At 41.9% G+C, this 18,603-nt stretch overlaps 1 protein-coding gene across 2 annotated transcripts in view; it reads right to left on the bottom strand.

Annotated features, from left to right (window-relative positions):
* pdzd2 (PDZ domain containing 2) overlaps positions 1 to 18,603 on the bottom strand; it is a 268,490-nt gene that overhangs the window by 160,693 nt on the left and 89,194 nt on the right. The window contains exon 1 of one of the 2 annotated variants that reach the window (XM_060907276.1): positions 5,273 to 5,679. The exons of the other annotated variant lie outside the window; for it this stretch is intronic. The gene's annotated coding sequence lies outside the window, so the exon portion shown is untranslated. Of the gene's footprint in view, positions 1 to 5,272; positions 5,680 to 18,603 lie in introns of those variants that run through there. 2 annotated transcript variants of the gene reach the window in all.

Genomic DNA, 18,603 nt, shown 5'->3' on the forward strand with positions numbered 1-18,603 from the left:
CAATAATTTACAAATCTCAATAACTGATATTGTATTCACAATAGAACATAGACAACATATCAAATGTCGAAAGTGAGACATTTTGAAATTTCATGCCAAATATTGGCTCATTTGAAATTTCATGACAGCAACACATCTCAAAAAAGTTGGGACGGGGCAATAAGAGGCTGGAAAAGTCTCATCTCATCTCATTATCTCTAGCCGCTTTATCCTTCTACAGGGTCGCAGGCAAGCCGGAGCCCATCCCAGCTGACTACGGGCGAAAGGCGGGGTACACCCTGACAAGTCGCCAGGTCATCACAGGGCCGACACATAGACACACACACAACCATTCACACTCACATTCACACCTACGGTCAATTTAGAGTCACCAGTTAACCTAACCTGCATGTCTTTGGACTGTGGGGGAAACCAGAGCACCCGGAGGAAACCCACGCAGACACGGGGAGAACATGCAAACTCCACACAGAAAGGCCCTCGCCGGCCACAGGGCTCGAACCCAGGACCTTCTTGCTGTGAGGCGACAGCGCTAACCACTACACCACCGTGCCGCCCGGCTGGAAAAGTTAAAGGTACAAAAAAGGAACAGCTGGAGGACCAAATTGCAACTCATTAGGTCAATTGGCAATAGGTCATTAATATGACTGGGTATAAAAAGAGCATCTTGGAGTGGCAGCGGCTCTCAGAAGTAAAGATGGGAAGAGGATCACCAATCCCCCTAATTCTGCACCGACAAATAGTGGAGCAATATCAGAAAAGAGTTCGACAGTGTACAATTGCAAAGGGTTTGAACATATCATCATCTACAGTGCATAATATCATCTACAGTGCATAATATCATCAAAAGATTCAGAGAATCTGGAAGAATCTCTGTGCATAAGGGTCAAGGCCAGAAAACCATACTGGGTGCCCGTGATCTTTGGGCCCTTAGACGGCACTGCGTCACATACAGGCATGCTTCTGTATTGGAAATCACAAAATGGGCTCAGGAATATTTCCAGAGAACATTATCTGTGAACACAATTCACCGTGCCGTCCGCCGTTGCCAGCTAAAACTCTATAGTTCAAAGAAGAAGCCGTATCTAAACATGATCCAGAAGCGCAGACGTCTTCTCTGGGCCAAGGCTCATTTAAAATGGACTGTGGCAAAGTGGAAAACTGTTCTGCGGTCAGACGAATCAAAATTTGAAGTTCTTTATGGAAATCAGGGACGCCGTGTCATTCGGACTAAAGAGGAGAAGGACGACCCAAGTTGTTATCAGCGCTCAGTTCAGAAGCCTGCATCTCTGATGGTATGGGGTTGCATTAGTGCGTGTGGCATGGGCAGCTTACACATCTGGAAAGACACCATCAATGCTGAAAGGTATATCCAGGTTCTAGAGCAACATATGCTCCCATCCAGACGACGTCTCTTTCAGGGAAGACCTTGCATTTTCCAACATGACAATGCCAAACTACATACTGCATCAATTACAGCATCATGGCTGCGTAGAAGAAGGGTCCGGGTACTGAACTGGCCAGCCTGCAGTCCAGATCTTTCACCCATAGAAAACATTTGGCGCATCGTAAAATGGAAGATACGACAAAAAAGACCTAAGACAGTTGAGCAACTAGAATCCTACATTAGACAAGAATGGGTTAACATTCCTATCCCTAAACTTGAGCAACTTGTCTCCTCGGTCCCCAGACGTTTACAGACTGTTGTAAAGAGAAAAGGGGATGTCTCACAGTGGTAAACATGGCCTTGTCCCAACTTTTTTGAGATGTGTTGTTGTCATGAAATTTAAAATCCCCTAATTTTTCTCTTTAAATGATAAATTTTCTCAGTTTAAACATTTGATATGTCATCTATGTTCTATTCTGAATAAAACATGGAATTTTGAAACTTCCACATCATTGCATTCCGTTTTTATTTACAATTTGTACTTTGTCCCAACTTTTTTGGAATCGGGGTTGTATTAAAAAATCACTAATGATTCCCTCCTTTGCTGTTATAATAAACTCCACTCTTCTGGAAAGGTTCTTACACTAGATTTTGGAGTGCAGCTGTGAGGATTTGTATTCATTCAGCCACAAGTGCATGAGTGAAATCATGTCAGGCGAAGAGGCCTGAGGTGCAGTCAGTGCTCCAGTTCATCCCAAAGGTTTTCAGTGGGGTTGAATTCAGAGCTCTGTGCAGGACACTCAAGTTCTTCCACTCCAACCTTGGCAAACCATGTCTTCATGGTCCATGTTTTGTCATGCTGGAACAGGTTTGGGCCTCTTAGTTCCAGTGAAGGGAAACTGTCATGCTACAGCATACAAAGAGTCAGTCAAAATCCTTCCCACACCATTCATGGTGCATTTGGCGGCGCCGATCTCCGTTTCCTCGGCCTCTCACCTGTATTACATAGCTTGGGTTACAGTGGGGGGCTAGTCCTCTGGTAACCGCGAGAGTTTGACTCCCCACTCGCATCTGTATTGCAGCGTGCCTTGCCAGATGGCAGCAGGCACCATTTTTATGATGGTCTTTGGTATGACCCGACCGTGAGTAGAACTCGCAATCTCCCGATCGAAAGGCGGACATGCTAACCACTAGGTCACTTGCCAGTACAGCATACAAAGACCTCATATTGTGTGTGTGTTGTGTGTTTCCAACTTTGTGTCAACAGTTTGGTGGAGGCCCACATATGGGTGTGATAGTCGGGTGTTCACATAGTTTTGGCTATATAGTGTACATTTAAATAATATTGGCTGGCTTTTTTTCATGGTATAATCAGCAATATTCCATTCAGCTAGCATGATACTGAACGAGTCAAAGATCAGTAGCTGAATGGAATATATCTGATATACCACGAAACAAAGCCAGCTATTATTATTATTATTATAGACTCTCTTTTCCAGTTTTTTGATGTCCATTGGTATGTTTTTCTCTTGTAAATATGCGTGAAGAATATCTAATGAAGTTTTGTTAGCCTTTCAGGTGTTCAACGCGTCTTTCTCTTTCCCAAGGAACAAAAAAAAGATTTTGCGTATGCGCAGCAGAAAACTCATATCAGCTCCGACGTGTGAAATCATGATGTCTTGACAACCTTGCAATATCGCAAACCATATTCAACGCTCGTTCTCCATCGGGTAGAGCGATGTAATACACGTAGGATAAGCGATATGGTAACAATATTGCGTGCTTTCAACGCAAATGAATGAAACCCTCTAGAAGGGAATAAAATGCATGTTTTTATTCCATCGAAAAAGTGTCCTGTATGTATAATAATTTCTAACAGATTCACTCTAGTTTAAAAAAAAATGATATATCTAATTACTCAATATTACACTTTGATAATAAACACAATTTATGAAGTTAATCTTACTTTAGCCTTCCGATGATCCGGACTGATCCAAGACTATTAGTAAGGATTGTCCTACAGTACCTCTGTGTGACCTGCATGGATCTTTCCAGAACAAATATAGCTCGCAACCTGTTTGAGGCTATTTGTAAACATGCGAATCTGTAGAATAAGTGTACACAGCAAATTCCTCAGTGTTGAATTAACACTTTCAGAGTTAATTTGTGTCCAATTGGACCTATATAAACAAAGTAGAGTGTTAAATCAACACTGGGAGTTAATTCAACACTGGGGATTTTGCTGTGTACAGACTGTGAAAAACATGGTTATGACCACTTCGGTATTATAACACACAGTTAGGTATCAGGTCAGGTATGCTTAGATAATTTGGGTAGAAATGAAAAAACAAACAAACAAACAAACAAACAAAAAAATGACAAAGGTACATTAAAAGCTAAAAAGATAAAAGAAATTAGAGTGTGAATAAAATCTGTATAGAATAAGTGTACAGACTTATTTTACTTTATTTAATACTCGGTTAGGTAAAGTTCCTATTTATTGATTGATTGATTGATAAAAAATTTTATTTTATCCAACAGCTAGAACAGAGCAGCTTGTTTTATATATATATATATATATATATATATATATATATATATATATATATGTATATAAAACTGTTATATAGCTAGTTATATGTTAGCTATCAAGTTGTATAGCTGTTATACACATGAATAAAATTTGTATAGAATAAGTGTACAGACTTATTTTACTTTATTTAATACTCGGTTAGGTAAAGTTCCTATTTATTGATTGATTGATAAAAATTTTATTTTATCCAACAGCTAGAACAGAGCAGCTTGTTTGATATATATATATAAAAAATGTATATAAAACTGTTATATAGCTAGTTATATGTTAGCTATCAAGTTATATAGCTGTTATACACCTGAATAAAATCTGTATAAAATAAGTGTACAGACTTATTTTACTTTATTTAATACTCGGTTAGGTAAACTTCCTATTTATTGATTGATTGATAAAAATTTTATTTTATCCAACAGCTAGAACAGAGCAGCTTGTTTGATATATATATATATATATATATATATATATATATATATATATATAAAATGTATATATATATATATATATATATATATATATATATATATATATAAAATGTATATAAAACTGTTATATAGCTAGTTATATGTTAGCTATCAAGTTATATAGCTGTTATACACCTGAATAAAATCTGTATAGAATAAGTGTACAGACTTATTTTACTTAATCTAATACTCGGTTAGGTAAAGTTCCTATTGTTTTATGTTTTATATATATATATATATATATATATATATATATATATATATATATATATATATACACACACACACACACATATATAATGTATATATAATGTATATAAAACTGTTATATAGCTAGTTATATGTTAGCTATCAAGTTGTATAGCTGTTATACACCTGAATAAAATCTGTATAGAATAAGTGTACAGACTTATTTTACTTAATCTAATACTCGGTTAGGTAAAGTTCCTATTTATTTAAAAATGCTAATTTATCCAACAGCTAGAACAGAGCTGCTTGTTTTAGATAGATAGATAGATAGATAGATAGATAGATAGATAGATAGATAGATAGATAGATAGATAGATAGATAGATAGATAGATAGACTCTTATATAGCTAGTTATATGTTAGCTATCAAGTGATATAGCTGTTATATACCTGTTTATAAAGCTATATAGCTATTTACCTCACTGAATACAGGTTTTGTAGCTTTAGAAGCTGCAGTCTAACAAGGTGCTGTGTTCTAACTGTTGGATAAAATAACATTTAAACAAACAAACACACAGGTACTTTACCTAACCGAATATTTTTCTCCATGAGTATAAAGAATGATAAAATTTGCACCATTTTGTACCTGAAGAGTTTTACTTCAGTCTCATCCTCACAGCTCCTCGCTGACAGACTTCACGAGCACAGCGCGCGCGCGCTTCTTCTATTCGCCCAAACACTTCAGCTCGCGCGAGCTCCAGTAATCGGCTTGGCTTTAATTAATCACGCGCTTGCCTGAGAGAAATTATTTCTCATTGCTCTGCACTTTAACTCCATCACTGGTGTCTTTAGCTTCTCTGTGCAATGCGGACACGCGGCGCTTTTCCTCCTGCGGGGTCTCTGCGTCCTGCCAGACATTCACACTCAGTTCAACTGTCGTTATTTCCGCCAGAATCCCTCGGCTTCTGACCTCACCGTTTCAGCTGCAAAGCTCCACACACCCCCACACACGCTCTCTCTTGCACACACACACACTCACGGAGCTGTATGTGAACTGGTAAAGTTGGATTATTTTCCGCTCTTGTCCCTCCCCTTTCCCTCTGGCAATGATGATTTATGCATAATAGACAGCAGTCCACTGAGGGCTCCATCCCACTCCAACATGACAGAAAAATCTCCTGCATGAACTTCAGGGACTCAGAGGAAAAAAACAAACAAGTGTTCCAACTTCCACTGTTTCCGAAGAAAAACAACTTCTTTTTTCCCTTTTTGTCTCCTTCATTCACTGAAATCAGACGGTCTGTGTGAGCTCGTCCTAAATACACACACAAACCCTCAGGGTTTTTTTTCCCCTCATAAGGAACTCTTTATCACTTTTTTGGGCTACAAACATAACTACATGCATAGAAGCACCCATCTCTATCTTTATTGAGTCATTGTACCAGGACTAATACCATCCTGAAATACTGGATCATAAATCTTTAGTAACTGCATTATCTCTTAGAAAAATAAATAAATAAATAAATAAATAAATAAAACACATTATTGTACCTTTAGGGATACAACAGCGCATCACTGAGACAGGACCCTCTAAATAAATAAATAAATAAGTAAGAAAGGCGGCACGGTGGTGTAGTGGTTAGCGCTGTCGCCTCACAGCAAGAAGGTCCGGGTTCGAGCCCCGTGGCCGGCGAGGGCCTTTCTGTGCGGAGTTTGCATGTTCTCCCCGTGTCCGCGTGGGTTTCCTCCGGGTGCTCCGGTTTCCCCCACAGTCCAAAGACATGCAGGTTAGGTTAACTGGTGACTCTAAATTGACCGTAGGTGTGAATGTGAGTGTGAATGGTTGTCTGTGTCTATGTGTCAGCCCTGTGATGACCTGGCGACTTGTCCAGGGTGTACCCCGCCTTTCGCCCGTAGTCAGCTGGGATAGGCTCCAGCTTGCCTGCGACCCTGTAGAACAGGATAAAGCGGCTAGAGATAATGAGATGAGTAAGTAAGAAAGAAAGAAAGAAAAACTTAATTCATCACACATTTGTGAAATTCTTCTCTGCATTTAACCCATCTGAAGCAGTGAACACACACATGTAAGCAATGAGCACACACACATACCCAGAGCAGTGGGCAGCCATGCTAACAGCGCCCGGGGAGCAGTTGGGAGTTCAGTGTCTCGCTCAAGGGCACCTCAGCCCAAGGCCGTCCCATATTAACCTAACCGCATGTCTCTGGACTGTGGGGGAAACCGGAGCACCCGGAGGAAACCCACGCAGACACGGGTAGAACATGCAAACTCCGCACAGAAAGGCCCCCGCCGGCCGCTGGGCTCGAACCCAGAACCTTCTTGCTGTGAGGTGACCATGCTAACCACTTACACCACCGTGCTTATTTGTACCCTTTATATACTGCTTGGGAACATATATGTACCTTTTTGTCCCAAAAACATACACAGAGTTACCTTGAGGTCTACTAACGAGCCCTAGGGGGTACATTAGTGTAGACTGTACCTTGGGGGACAGAAACGGACTCCTACTGTAGCCCTATTTCTGACAGTATACAGAGTTGTGGTGACTCCCCATTCCTATCCCTGGAATTCTGGGAGTGAGTGAGGCGGGAATTCATCCTGGATGGGACACCAGTCCATCTCGGGGCACCCTGTGCACACACACTTAAGGAAAATGTACTGTAAATCTACCTACTGGCATCTTTTGAATCCAAAGGAATGGTACACAGAGGCAGGGAGAACGTGGAAAACTCAATACAGAGACAGGAAGAATGTGGAAAACTCAATACAGAGACAGGAAGAACGTGGAAAACTCCAAGCAGAGGCAGGAAGAACATGGAAAACTCAATACAGTGACATGGAGAAAGTGGAAAACTCCACACAGAGAGACAGGGAGAACGTGGAAAATTCCACACAGAGAGACAGGGAGAACGTGGAAAATTCCACACAGAGACAGGGAGAACGTGGAAAACTCCACACAGAGACAGGGAGAACATGGAAAACTCCACACAGAGACAGGGAGAATGTGGAAAACTCCACGGAGAGACAGGGAGAACGTGGAAAACTCCACGGACAGACAGGGAGAACGTGGAAAACTCCACGGACAGACAGGGAGAACGTGGAAAACTCCACGGAGAGACAGGGAGAACGTGGAAAACTCCACGGAGAGACAGGGAGAACGTGGAAAACTCCACGGAGAGACAGGGAGAACGTGGAAAACTCCACGGAGAGACAGGGAGAACGTGGAAAACTCCACGGAGAGACAGGGAGAACGTGGAAAACTCCACGGAGAGACAGGGAGAACGTGGAAAACTCCACGGAGAGAGGAAGGGAGAACGTGGAAAACTCCACGGAGAGAGGAAGGGAGAACGTGGAAAACTCCACGGAGAGAGGAAGGGAGAATGTCAAAAACCTCAATACATAGAAAAGGAGAACATAGAAAACTACACACAGAGACAAGGAGAACATGGAAAAATACACGCAGAGGCAGGGAGATTCTGGAAAACTTAACACAGCCAGTACCCTGAGCTTAGTATCGATCTGGGAACTCTGGAGTTGTAAGGCAGCAACCCAACCCATTACACCACCCATATCTTATTACTGAATATGAACACAGGCCTCAGCTTTCATGCCTGCAGCTACCTGATTTTTCTAATAACTTTGGCAACAGAAGCTTGCACAGAGTCACTCGGTTACTGAGAAAATGTCATTATTAGATCAGCGTCAGGTATCAAACATTACCCAGAACCTGAACGAATGAAAATGGGAAATCCGTCTCAAACGAGCCTCATATTTAAAAGAGTAAAACTTTAAAGAGGCAGGGCGGAGTGGCTATATTCTTCTGATCTCAATGTTTTCTAATGTCTTATGCATATATAATATTCTCAGAGCTTTTGGAAGCCGTTTTGCATTTCAAACAATGCTGATAAATAAACACACAAATCATCATTCGGTCTTTCCTCCCCTGAGAATCAAGCCATGTGTGAGGAAGTGAACAGGAGTGAGGATAAACACTCACAACCCAGATTTATCCACAAACAGGTCCTGGAAGGGAAACAACCACAAAGCAGTTCCAGATTTGCTGAAAGATATTTCCTTAAGACGTGACCTGCATTTGAAGCTGGTGATGTGGAGAAGATGAAATTTACGAAGAACGTCTGATGTGTTTAAGATGGAGGTAGTTCAAAAGCAGACATGGTTGAAGATATTATCATCATCAGACCAATTACTGAATCTTTGATCCAAACAAAAGTTTTCATGCTTGTGACAAAAACTTATCTCGAAAACTGAACAGAGGACAAATTCCTTTGGCAGTTTTAGTTCTCGGGAAACGGAAGTCCCCATATCGGAGGAATAAATCAAATTTAAATACAAATTTCACAAACGTGGCGGTATAGCTTCCATATGCGGCACCTGAGTTTCCACTGGCTGCTTGTCTCCTGCCAAAGTCTCTTTTCATTATGGAGGACATCCGGTCTCCAGCGGCTGTCTGGGCACACATTCTTCACATAACTCTGTGGAATTTTAGTGGGGAAATGTCCTAAAGACACTAACGTCATTCACAACCAATGCCCACTGCACATAATTTGAGATCCAGCTTGTAAAAAAACAAAATATATACATGTGAGAAATGGTATTAGTACAGTAGTAGCAAACAAAAAGTACTAGTATGTACTTAATATCACCATTTATACTATCTATACTTTAATTCAGGCTTATTTACATTTATGATCTGTAAAATATAGGATTCAAAGCCCTTTTGTATATAATTCTCAAATTCAGACATCGTACATAAAGATCAGCGACTGTTTCTCTTGATTCTAGAGTTGACGTTGCTGTTGTCTCTCAAGATATAAACCAAAGAAGTGTCAATGGCAGTAAAGCAGGCCATCATAAGGCTGAAAATCAGTTAAAATGAAAGTAAAAACTCTACATGTTAACCAAAATAATCCTAGATTCCTATTTAATACTGTAGCAAAATTAACCAGGAATAAGTCCACTATAGACACATGCACACCTGCAGTATGTAGTAGCAACGATTTCATGATTTTTTTTTAATGACAAAATTGAGAATATCCGACAAAAAATTCAAACTATTAATTTAAGGTCAATGTAAGTGACCCTGTAGTTAACAATATAACTATCAGATCAGCAATTAGAATGTTTTACTCCCCTAAGAGAAACTGAATTACTTTCATTAATCTCGGCATCAAAAGCCTCGACTTGTGTACTAGATCCCCTACCTACACGTCTATTCAAACAGATAACACCTGAAGTAACTGAACCGCTCCTAAAAATAATAAATTCTTCTCTTACGATTGGCTATGTACCCAAATCCTTTAAACTAGCAGTTATCAAACCCCTGATTAAAAAACCTGACCTTGATCCCTGTCAGCTGTCCAATTATCGGGCAATATCAAACCTCCCCTTTATCTCCAAGATCCTTGAAAAAGCTGTGGCACAGCAGTTATGCTCATATTTACATAGGAATAACATCCATGAAATGTATCAGTCAGGATTTACACCTCATCATAGCACAGAGACAGCACTGGTTAAAGTAGTAAATGACCTACTGTTGGCATCTGATCAAGGCTGTGTTTCGCTGCTTGTGTTGCTTGACCTTAGTGCAGCATTTGATACCATTGATCATTCCATTCTTCTGGATAGACTAGAAAATGTTGTAGGAGTTAAGGGAACGGCCCTCTCCTGGCTCAGGTCTTATTTAACTGATCGCTATTAGTATGTTGATGTAAATGGTGATATTTCTAGACATACTGAGGTAAAGTTTGGTGTTCCACAAGGTTCTGTCTTGGGTCCACTGCTTTTTTTCTTTATATATGTTACCTCTGGGTGATATTATTCGTAAACATTGTATTAGTTTCCACTGTTATGCTGATGACACACAGTTGTATGTTTCTGCAAAACCTGATGAGATACACCAGCTTAATAGAATTGAGGAATGTGTGAAGGACATTAGACACTGGATGCTTATTAATTTCCTTCTGCTTAACTCTGACAAGACTGAAGCACTTGTACTGGGACCACATGCAGCTAGAAGTAAGTTTTCTGATTACACAGTGACTCTGGATGGTCTTTCTGTTTCTTCACGTGCAGCAGTAAAAGACCTCAGAGTGATTATTGACCCCAGTCTTTCATTCGAAACTCACACTGATAACATTACCCAGATAGCCTTCTTTCATCTCAGAAATATTGCTAAGATAAGAAATTTAATGTTACTACATGACGCGGAAAAACTAGTTCATGCTTTCGTTACCTCCAGGTTGGATTATTGTAATGCCTTACTGTCTGGATGTTCCAATAAGTGCATAAACAAGCTCCAGTTAGTTCAAAATGCAGCAGCAAGAGTCCTTACTAAAACTAGAAGACATGGACACATCACCCCTGTCTTATCCACACTGCATTGGCTCCCAATCAAATTTCGTATTGATTATAAAGTACTACTTTAAAGCACTGAATGGTCTCGCGCCACAGTACCTGAGTGAACTTCTGCTCCTCTATGACCCGCCACGCCTACTTAGATCAAAAGGTACAGGCTATCTGCTGGTACCTCGTATAGTGAAGGCTACATCAAGGGGCAGAGCCTTTTCTTACAAAGCCCCACAGTTATGGAACAGCCTTCCAAGTAATGTTCGGGAATCAGACACAGTCTCAATGTTTACGTCTAGGCTGAAAACATATCTGTTTAGTCAAGCCTTTTGTTAATGGTGTTTATGAGGTCAAGGAGTAGATCTGGAGGGTCCTCAGACATAGAGTGTTTTGGTAAACTGGGATGTATGGATGCTGTCAGTCCCCCACTTGCTTGCTCACTCGAGTTTGTTGACGGTGTAATGGCTGACTGCTTTATGTCCCGGGCCTCCCTCATGCCTGTGTTACCTTCTGGCTCTCCCCTTTTAGTTATGCTGTCATAGTTAGTTGCCGGAGTCCCTGCTTCTACTCAGTGTAATATGTATACTGTTCCTACTTATTCAGGTGACATTGGGCATACCTAACAACCTGTGGGTTTTTCTCTCTCTCTCTTCCCCCCCCCCAAATCTGTCCCTCTGAGTTACATGTCAGTCCTGGGATCGAGATGCTGACCTCTTCTGCTCCTCGGACCTGCCTGATCCATCCTGGTGCCCTGTGTCTGGTTGGAGTCTCATCGCATCGCTCCTGTGGAGGGTGGCCCCATGCGGACAGTTGGGGGTCGCGCCTGGAGGACGCTCTGGACTCTGGCAGTGGTGCTTTTGTGGCTGGGGACTGCAGTTGACTTGCTGACTTTAGGGCTGCAGTTGACTTGCTGACCTTGGGACTGCAGTTGTCATGAACGGTTTTGCGCTCGGGTTTCCGTCGGTGGGGGGTTTATAGCATCAACGAAGCTGACTTTATGTTAGGACTGTTAATGTTATAGTCATGTTGTCTGTTGTTGCTCAAATGAGGATGGGTTCCCTTTTGAGTCTGGTTCCTCTGGAGGTTTCTTCCTCATGTCGTCTGAGGGAGTTTTTCCTCGCCACCGTCGCGCTCATTGGGGATAGATTAGGGATAAAATTAGCTCATATTTTAAGTCATTCAAATTCTATAAAGCCGCTTTGCGACAATATGCAAATAAACTTGACTTGACGTGTCATTAATCAGCTGTTTTGAAGCCTCCAGAATCAGTAAGAACAATCTGGTGACTAACAAATAGTGCTATAGACGACTTATATTAGAAAGAAAGAAAGAAAGAAAGAAAGAAAGAAAGAAAGAAAGAAAGAAAGAAAGAAAGAAAGAAGAAGAAAGAAAGACAGATCTTGATCTCAGTAATTATTCTTTGAATTTTAAAAACTTTCTTTTTAATGCAAGTTTTTACACCAGAAGAATTTCTCTGTTCTCGGTTAGTGCTTGCACGTTAAACTAGACATAATAAATAAAAATGCAGACAAATTAAACAACAGCAGAAAGTTCAAGAGGCAGTAAAACTGCCAAGTTTCAGTTCATTAAGAATAGAGGTTGACCAGGCTCGTGCTATTTATTTAACTAAAAGCTCCACTGTTTTCTATTTTCATTGGTTACTGTGATTTAATTAATCATCTTTCTGCACTCAAGCTAGCTCTGAGTGCTACAAAGAAAATTAGCAATGCAGCTGCAATCAAACTACAATAACATAAGGCAAGTAATACAAACGTGAACAGAAAAACCTTCTCCTTCTCCGTAGTGTGCAGTGGTGCTTGAAAGTTTGTGAACCCTTTAGAATTTTCTATATTTCTGCAAAAATGTGACCTAAAACATCATCAGATTTTCACACAAGTCCTAAAAGTAGATAAAGAGAACCCAGTTAAACAAATGAAACAAAAAAATATTATTTATTGAGGAAAATGATCCAATATTACATATCTGTGAGTGGCAAAAGTATGTGAACCTTTGCTTTCAGCACCTGGTGTGACCCCCTTGTGCAGCAATAACTGCAACTAAACGTTTCTGGTAACTGTTGATCAGTCCTGCACACCGGCTTGGAGGAATTTTAGCCCATTCCTCCGTACTGAACAGCTTCAACTCTGGGATGTTGGTGGGTTTCCTCACATGAACTGCTCGCTTCAGGTCCTTCCACAACATTTCCATTAGATTAAGGTCAGGACTTTGACTTGGCCATTCCAAAACATTAACTTTATTCTTCTTGAACCATTCTTTGGTAGAATGACTTGTGTGCCTAGGGTCGTTGTCTTGCTGCATGACCCACCTTCTCTTGAGATTCAGTTCATGGACAGACGTCCTGACATTTTCCTGTAGAATTTGCTGGTAGAATTCAGAATTCACCACTGTATGTGCATGTAGCGCTCAAAGATTATAATAAAGTCATAACACAGCAGATGCTTTCGGTTATAAGGAAAGTGGAAGAGTGTGCAAATCTATCATGGCTCCTGATCCAGAACATTACACCATCAACTGAAACATGGCACGCTATCCTGTGGCTGCCGGCGGAACCGGAACAATTTATCCTCATTGATAATCTGACAGCGGGATGAATTCAGGCCTGAACAAAACCACAAAGATCAAAACATAGAACTCAGCTGAAAATCGCTTCTGAAAATATGACTGATGCTCTCTAAACACGAGAGTGGCTGAGCATCAACCCATACCCAGCGTCTGATACTATCTGATATCTGATGAGATCACAATCAATAACTCTAAAGTTTGCTATGAGGTACTAAACGTGACCAATTTATTTATAGTATGCTGTCTGTTTATGTCTGAAGCCCTGAAATGTGAGGAATCTATTTAAAAAAAAAAAAAGATTCGTGCATTGTTCAAGTATACAGTCTCCACTTTAACATCAAACTGCAGTTCAATCTGATTGAAAACTATAGATTTTCTCACGGGGCGGCACGGTGGTGTAGTGGTTAGCGCTGTCGCCTCACAGCAAGAAGGTCCGGGTTCGAGCCCCGTGGCCGGCGAGGGCCTTTCTGTGCGGAGTTTGCATGTTCTCCCCGTGTCCGCGTGGGTTTCCTCCGGGTGCTCCGGTTTCCCCCACAGTCCAAAGACATGCAAGTTAGGTTAACTGGTGACTCTAAATTGACCGTAGGTGTGAATGTGAGTGTGAATGGTTGTCTGTGTCTATGTGTCAGCCCTGTGATGACCTGGCGACTTGTCCAGGGTGTACCCCACCTTTCGCCCGTAGTCAGCTGGGATAGGCTCCAGCTTGCCTGCGACCCTGTAGAACAGGATAAAGCGGCTACAGATAATGAGATGAGATGAGAGATTTTCTTGTCTTTTCTTTTAAACAAGATTGCATATTGAGGTATTCGTTCTTCATCTACAGCGCTTATCCATTGCAGGTAAACTGCAGCCAATCCCAGCTCACACTGAGTGAAAGGTGGGGTTCACCCTGGACATGGTGCCAGTTTATCACAGACAGTCATTCACACTCACATTCACACCTATGGGCAATTTAGTATCCAGTTGACCTAATCTGCATGTCTCTGGACTGTGGGATGAAACCCGAGCACCCAGAGGAAACCTACACAGACATGGGGAGAGAACATGCAAACTCCACAAAGAAAGGCCCCCCATCAGCCGTGAGATTTGAAACCAAAACCTGCAGGTTGTGAGGCAACAGAGCGAACCACTGCACCACTGTGCCACCCATATTGCAGTACTGATTACATTTATTCAAAATGCATTAACAAAAAATTACTAGTGCTGTAGTGTTTAAGTGCACCGATTAGCTGCAGTTGAGAGCTTATTAAAGGAGAACTGAAGTCATTTTTAAACTTGCTTTATTTCTTAATTAACGTGTTACTCAATTACGTTTTCGGTTTTATTAACCTTATATCGTGACTCGTATTGGCATATTATATTACACTCATCGGCCTTTTCGGTTTTTACCCATGTTGAATGTTGTTCGTATGGTCCACGGCAGGTGTCGCTTCTCCGCACGATCTTCACAAGACTTGTGCGAGACTTCAAACGTGACGTGTCAGCGCCGCCATTTTGAAAACTGTTTACACAGCGGCCAGATCGCCATATCATTCTAATTTAGATTAATTTCGAGATTTGCCAGCTTCATCAGTGATGGAGATTATTCCATACGACTTTGAACCATTGGTTAAATGAAAAAAAAAAAAGCTTTCGGACACTAGTCCGTCGCGCTGGTATTTACGTCATTACTGTCGCACAGTTAAAACATCTCAGATCAGTCGGCCGGTGGGTTTTCAAAATAATACATACATGCGTGTATTTTTGTGATAAATCCATATTATACTGAGCGCATTTCCCACATTAATCAATACAAAGTACCTGCATCTTTCAGTTCTTTTAAATCAAGGCTGAATACTTTCTTCTTTGCCGCTGCCTTTTATTAAATCAAATTTGAGATTTTTAATTTGATTTCTTTCAGCGCGACCACAATGCATGATGGGATATATTGCTTTGGTTCGTGACCATCGGTTGTACATGACTTTTCGTGATGCATTGTGGGATACTTTGAGTGCACTATATAGGGTGTAAATAATCCTGTCTAAGGTTTCGGACAGCACTACAAAATGACGTCCTCACTATATAGTGCCCTAGATACTGAGTAGGGAGCGATTTCAGACACGGAAAATTTCCGGCTTGATTACATCAGCATTCGAAAGAGGGCGCGCGCGTCTTTTGACAACGTTGGCAGATGTTGGTCGCTTTGATTTCCGCTGTACATTTTACTTCCGTCCTACGATGTCTCGCACAGGTCTCAACGAATCTCGTTGATATGGACTGATATATTACAGAGCATATTTCAAACACTCATAACTTGCTATAGCAGCGACAAAACAGCTATCAAAAATGCATTCCGATATATTTTATAAAGTGAGATAAATAGAATTTTGATAATAAAAAATTTGCCGGCAGCACGGTGGTGTAGTGGTTAGCGCTGTCGCCTCACAGCAAGAAGGTCCGGGTTCGAGCCCCGTGGCCGGCGAGGGCCTTTCTGTGCGGAGTTTGCATGTTCTCCCCGTGTCCGCGTGGGTTTCCTCCGGGTGCTCCGGTTTCCCCCACAGTCCAAAGACATGCAGGTTAGGTTAACTGGCGACTCTAAATTGACCGTAGGTGTGAATGCGAGTGTGAATGGTTGTCTGTGTCTATGTGTCGGCCCTGTGATGACCTGGCGACTTGTCCAGGGTGTACCCCGCCTTTCGCCCGTAGTCAGCTGGGATAGGCTCCAGCTTGCCTGCGACCCTGTAGAACAGGATAAAGCGGCTACAGATAATGAGATGAGAAAAATTTGCCTTCAGTTCTCCTTGAAATAAGTATAACAGAAAAATAAATCTGAGTTGTGCAACATGGATTTGAAAACACTGCTGTGCTGCCATCTAGTGGACAAAATGCACAATCTGTTAGGGACGGCTACTGAGCCTTTCAGAATGAAACAAACATTACAGCAAATTATTCATCCATCCATTATCTCTAGCCGCTTTATCCTGTTCTACAGGGTCGCAGGCAAGCTGGAGCCTATCCCAGCTGACTACGGGTGAAAGGCGGGGTACACCCTGGACAAGTCGCCAGGTCATCACAGGGCTGACACATAGACACAGACAACCATTCACACTCACATTCACACCTACGGTCAATTTAGAGTCACCAGTTAACCTAACCTGCATGTCTTTGGACTGTGGGGGAAACCGGAGCACCCGGAGGAAACCCACACGGACACGGGGAGAACATGCAAACTCCACACAGAAAGGCCCTCGCCGGCCACGGGGCTCGAACCTGGATCTTCTTGCTGTGAGGCGACAGCGCTAACCACTACACCACCAACAACTATAACTTCACTTGTAAAAGTGTAACCTTTCCTAATTTACTCACAACTATTTGTGTGTTAAGCCTTTAAAAACAGACATGCAGCATTCCATAAGAAAGTACCTGCGGCCATTAAGAGAGTGGTTTTCACAGACAATAAAAAAACCTTCTCATAGTAGGAATGTGGCAGTAAAATATGCTGCCATTAGGAAAACTGCTTACTGTATTATTATACAGTTTATGATATTATCAGTGTTGTATTAAAATAACTAAATGGACCGTCTCGTTAATCAGCATTTTAACAGGAAATGAACCCCAGCAGGAATTCATTGGTTCAAACACTGAAGCATACACACTTATTACACAGTGCTATGGTATTTATTATGAAAGTATCCATGGTAATAATATTGTGCATGCTGATTAGCAGGACATTAACGATTATGAAGCCAAACATAAATGATGGAATGTAATTTAGGGAGCTTTTGGGATGCTGACAGTAAAACAGAGCTTTTGGGCTTTGCTTTTCTTGCCTTTCCTGTATTCTGCCCTGCAGAGGATTAGAAAAGTCTAAGACTAAAAGTAAGGAATGAGGTTTGCTCATATGAAAATAACTCATTAAATTCCACTACCACCCAAACGCACGGAGATTACATTTATACAGTTCAACTCTATCAGGTTAGGCATGATATACGGTAGTCTTACTATTACCAAAACGGTATCTCATTTTTTTGAAAAAATTTTAAAATGATAAAAAACACAAAGGCTGTACAATATAGCAAAACAAAACTAAGACAGTAGTGCATAGACGGTGAATACAAGATGCGTAATGAACCAAGGGGAGAGGCAGATTTTTAAAGTGCAAATTAAATTTGCAGTACATCAGGCTGAAAGACATCACGTCTGACACTGTGATTAGCAGCACCGGAGCACCCCAGGGCACGGTGCTGGCCCCTCTTCTCTTCACCCTGTACACCGCGGACTTCTGCTATAACTCGGAGCTGTGTCACATTCAGAAGTTCGCCGATGACACAGCCATCGTGGGGTGGATCAGGGACGACAGAGAGGAGGAGCATAGGAGCCTGGTGAGGGACTTTGCCGTTTGGTGCAACAGGAACCATCTGCAGCTCAACACCTCAAAGACCAAGGAGCTGGTCATTGACTTTGGGAGGTCCAGACCAAGGTCACGACCAGTTCTGATCGAGGGAGTCGAGGTGGAGGCTGTGGATTCCTACAAGTACCTCGGGCTGTGGCTGGACAGCAAGCTGGGCTGGACTTGCAACACCAACCAATTGTACAGGAAGGGACAGAGCAGGCTGTACTTCCTGAGGAGGCTGCGGTCCTTTAACGTCTGCAGGAAACTCCTGTGGATGTTCTATCAGTCCGTGGTCGCCAGTGTCCTGTTTTACACCGTGGTGTGCTGGGGGGGCAGCACATCCAAGAAGGACGCATCCAGGCTGGACAAACTGATCGGCGTGGTCGGCGTGAAGCTGGACTCTCTGGTGACGCTGGCAGAGAAGACGACTATGGACAAAATACTGAACATCATGGACGATGCCAGTCACCCTCTGCACACCGTCATCAGCAACCAGAGGAGCCTGTTCAGTGACAGAATGCTCCTTCCCAAGTGCAGGACTAACAGACTTAAACTCCTTTGTCCCTCACGCCATCAGACTGTACAACTCCTCTCTGGGGGGGAGGAGGGGTAACAGGAAGACAGAGGACAGGAAGCA

This window comes from Neoarius graeffei, chromosome 24 (assembly GCF_027579695.1).
Source record: "Neoarius graeffei isolate fNeoGra1 chromosome 24, fNeoGra1.pri, whole genome shotgun sequence".
NCBI lineage: Eukaryota > Metazoa > Chordata > Actinopteri > Siluriformes > Ariidae > Neoarius > Neoarius graeffei.